Source organism: Narcine bancroftii, chromosome 1 (assembly GCF_036971445.1).
Source record: "Narcine bancroftii isolate sNarBan1 chromosome 1, sNarBan1.hap1, whole genome shotgun sequence".
Taxonomy (NCBI): domain Eukaryota; kingdom Metazoa; phylum Chordata; class Chondrichthyes; order Torpediniformes; family Narcinidae; genus Narcine; species Narcine bancroftii.
The window spans coordinates 115,731,530-115,736,566 of NC_091469.1; positions in this window are offsets into that span (position 1 = coordinate 115,731,530).

A 5,037-nucleotide genomic window follows, 5' to 3' on the forward strand; every position below is an offset into this window, starting at 1 on the left:
AAGGGAGGGAGAGAACATGCATGCATAATTTATAAGGGAGGGAGAGAACATACGTGCACAATTTATAAGGGAGGGAGGGAACATACATGCACAAATTATAAGGGGGGAGAGAACATACGTGCACAATTTATAAGGCAGGGTTGAACTATAACGGGGTAGCCAACCTTTTAATTTTTAATCTTTAATTTAGACATACAGCACAGTAACATGCCATTTTGGCCTATGTATCACCCAATTAACCTACACTCCTGGTACATACACGTGGCCTGAAATGGCCTGTTATTGTGCTGTATGTCTAAAAGATTAAAAATTAAAAGGTTGGCTACCTGCACTATAAGCAGGGGTTATGCACACCTTCCCCTATCTAGACCCCTGATTGAAAGGAGGTAGATCTGGTACCGCTGTACCTGCAGGGGTATACACACGCTCTCGGATCCCTGATCAGATGAGAGCAACAGCTCTACTGCCAGGATTGATCTATAGCAATACCATGGATCAGCTTCAGTGCAGAGTGCACCTTACCCATGACCTTTCCAAGTGATGTCCACAAAAGGGACCTGGCATGGAGTGGTGTCCGAGGCTATCACCAAAAGGCAGAGAGACTGACTGTCCTTGGTGCTGGTGCTAAATACAGGGCTCTAGTCAATAAAGATGCCAGGTGATTTGAACCAGCCAATGGCAAAGTGTGCACTGACCAGTGGCCGGCGTCCAATCTTAACTGACACTCCGCCTGCAAACCATCCAGAATTTGTAACTTTGAGTGAAACAAAAGGTACACCACGTACTGACAGGTGATGTGACTTCCAAATGAGTTTCAGACAGGGAGACCATGTGACCACCAGAAATAGGCAGGGTAGCATATGTACAATCAGATGTTAATAAATTGGAACTTGCACTTGAAATTCACCCTGAGTAGTGTAAAGAGAGATGTTCTTTCATCCAAATTTGAATTTTGTTGTCTGTATAATCAGTGTAAAAAGTATGTTCATTTTATTTTCAATTGAATACAGCAAGAAAAAAAATTAAAGGACAAAACAGTATAAATAACTAGCAAGATTTTTGCATGAAAAATGGATCTGATTAAGCATTGGTTTTGTTCTGTTAAGTCTTTGAAGATAAATGAAAACTAGATGTTTAAATATCAATAACGCAATGCTAATTACTGAATACTAATATCAAGCAAGTATCTAATTGTCTGAAAATCTGAAGTAGACTTAAAAGCAGCAGGTCGCTACTGGATACCATTAACTTCAATTACAACATCTTTGTTCCTTCTCAAACATTGTGATAATATCAGACATCTCCTAGTTGTTAACTATAAGTTGTTAACTATAATACACAGATATAAACATATACTTCAGTCTACGCAGAAATAAGCTCCAGGCAAGAAATCCAGATATGACATTTAACTCAGCATGTGTACTGTTGACCAAAGAAAGAAGAGCACAATGGGACAGAGAACTGAAGGCAACTGTGGAGAGAGAGTCAAATCCAGGAATGGATTTGAAGAAAATCAGGATCTGTACAGAAGAGCCAAGGACAATGTATACTTGATAGGTGATGGCACTTCACATGAGAGGGGACGCAGCCAGGCCAGCAGTGCATGAAATAAAATTGGTATTATTTGAGGATGGAGAAAGTAATGAGGGGTGTTCAATAAAGTGAGTCTGGGGGCATTGAAGGCATGACTTAGTTTACTGGGCAGTGGAGTAGGGTAGATTAGATTATTGGCACAAAGTAAATAAAAACACATGCTGGAAATCTGAAATGTAAAGAGAGAATGCTCAAAATACTACTCAAGTAGGGCAACTCTTTTAGAAAGATACAGAATTAACATTTCAGGTTTGAATCAATAAATAAATGAATGAATAAATAAGAGATTATTGTCATAGCACAGGTGCAATTAAATTTTTACTTGTTGCAACTTTCCTGTTACATAAAACACACAGCACAAATCAAAAATAATTAATTTGTACAAAGAGAAATAAAAGATAATAAATATAAAAAGAAGATAAAAATCTTAATAAATGTTCACATTTGGCTAGTAGTGGAAAAAATTGTTATGTCAGTGCATCATTGGTAGTCTTGTAGCAATGTCACAGTTTAGGTAATACCAGAGGTTAAAGAGCCTGATAACTGTTGGAATGAAGCTGTTCTCAAACCTAGAGGTGCTGATTGTCAGGCTTGGGTGCCTTCTGCTGATGGTAAGAGTGAGAAGATCCATGCATGCTGCTTGCCTGTTGAGTATTTCAAGCACTTTTTTGTTTGTACATTGGAAGTGATCTAAATGATGGATCATTTGTGGTGGAATAATTTTGGTTAGACCTGAATGGGTTGGTGATGCTCCCACCAAATGATGCAAAAATAACTTAAGGAAGCTCTCATTTGCCCAGCACTGAACATTGGATCTATAGTATAATTAGATGATTCAGCAACATTTGTAAAACATGGTCACATTAATATATGGAGGCAAAATGATTCATGTTTAAATAGCTGCCAAGAAATGAAGCAACTTTTAAAAAAAAATTATGTATTTTAAAATTTAGACATACAACACATAGCAGGCCATTTCAGGTCACGAGTCCGTACCACCCAATTACACCCAGTACGTTTCGAATGGTGGGATGAAACTGGAGCCCCCCGGAGGAAACCCACGCAGACATGTGGAGAACGTACAGCGTGGGATTCAAACCCTGGTGCTGATCAATGGCACTGTACCAATGTTGTTCTAATCATGATACCAACCCTGCCACCCCAAACTATCAGACTACCTCAATTTTACAAATAATGATAGTATTTAACATTAAGTGAGGATAAACAAATAAGAGAAAAAGGTTAAAGTTAGAAAGATTTGTATTTGACTTTATAGTTGTATTTAGACCTGGAGTAATAAGAAAATTGGACTAGACCAGGAGAGGTGAAACTGTTTTGTATGGGCAAAAAACATCCATTACAGTGTGATCCTTTTTAAAATGTTTTTATTGATTTGGTAGCAATGTTATATATTATCTACATATTAGTTACAAAACATTTATATAATGCAATATGGAATATGAATCATTAGTGATTTCTACATTGTCTTGTACACAATGCTTGAATAAAATGGAAATTCCCTTGTGAAAACTTCACCTGATATTCTAATATGACAACATATTCATTGTTGGTTATCTAATCATACAAATCTCTTCTACTTATAAGGAAAATAGAAACAGAAGAAAAAACCCTCCTCCATTTTAATCCTACCCCTTCCACTAAACATGATCACCAGTGAATAACGTGTAAAGAATGGAGTCTCGGTTCCCGGACATCTGACAGGAAACCCCCAGAGCACCCCCACCTATGTATGCAAATTCTGATAATAATCCGTAAATGAGCCCCATATCTTGTCAAATTCAATCTTATATAAATTTTATTTTCCATTTGCATCAAACATTAACATATGTTTTTTCATCTTGAACAATATATTGCAATAGAAGCCATGCAAAATGAAACGTAATTTTGTTTTTATCCCCCCCCTCCCCCAAAAAGAAAGAAAGTACAAAAGGAAAAAAGAATGGAGTGGATTTTTTTAAGATACTACATAAACTAACACATTACCGTATATCCAAATATGTAAATCTTATGTTTTAAATCAATTCTAAATAATCATATATCTATTAAGAATCTCATATCTCTTCCATCATCCAATTTAAATTCCATGTTCAATCAATTCTCTAAAGTAAAATAAAACATCAATGTAATCAATACAACTCCATTCATCAACATATATTTAATATTAATAGAACTCCCTCTGTGGCATTAAGGAATATAACACCACCACCCCCTCCTCTATCTAACAAGATGTGACTCATTGCCACAAACAAGCCCTTAAGCAGCAGCTGACGGACTCCAGCACCTTTCACCTCCCAAAATACTACATCAGAATAGTCTCCAATTTACTAGTCCATTGCCCCATACCAAATAGTTCCTTCTCATTTACTCTACCTATTAAAAGGCAAAGTTTCCACCAATTCTGATTTCATTGTCTGAGAGTTCAATTTCAATTGGATCTCAATGTTAAATTCCAATACATCTAACAATAATCCTAATTAATCATATATCCATTAAAAATCTCACATCTCTCCAACATCCAATTTAAATTCAATATTGAATCAATTCTCTAAAGTAAAATAAAACATCAATACAACTCCATTCTTAGATATATATATAATATGGAACTTCCCCCACCCACCCTCCCCCATTGGCACTAAGGAAAAAAGCACCACCCCCCTCATTGCCACAAACCAGCCGACGGACTCCGACGCCCTTCACCTTCAGGTATTACATCAAAACAGAGTCTCTAATTTGCTAGTCCATTGTCTCATTGCAAATAATTCCTTCATATTTACTTGTCCTATTAGAAGGTAAAGTTTCCATAGAATCTGATTCTTGTTTATAATCCATTAAAAAATTATTTTTGCCTTCCGGTAATACAATCTTCATCCTCACTGGATAATGTAGTGTAAACTTGTATCCCTTTTCCCAAAGACTTCTCTTGACTTCATTAAACTGTCTCCTCTTAGCCAACAGTTGTGTAGTAATATCTGGGTAAAAGAAAACCTCTGAACCATGATATTCAAGTGGACTTTGCTTTATTCTTACTTTTTTTTGTTGCAAAGGCTAAAATCTTTTCCTTGTCTTGATATTTTGAACACTTAATTACTATGGAGCAAGGCTCTCATTTGATTGAAGTTATGGTCTAATGGCTCTATGTGCTTTTTCAATTTCAGTTGGACCTTCAAATTGATTTACCCCCAGAACTTTAGGTATCCATTTTTGGAGAAATTGAATCATGTCATGTTTTTTTTTCTTCTTCCTCCAAGCCAACAATCTTAATGTTGCTTCTCCTATTAAAATTTTCCATCTTATCAATTTTTTCAGAATTTATCTTCCTCTCAACAATTTCTTCCTTCACTTCAAACTCCAAAATTTTCAGCTTCTATATATGTTTACCTTTTCATCAACCTTCATAATATTCTGATTTTCCTCATTCTGTTG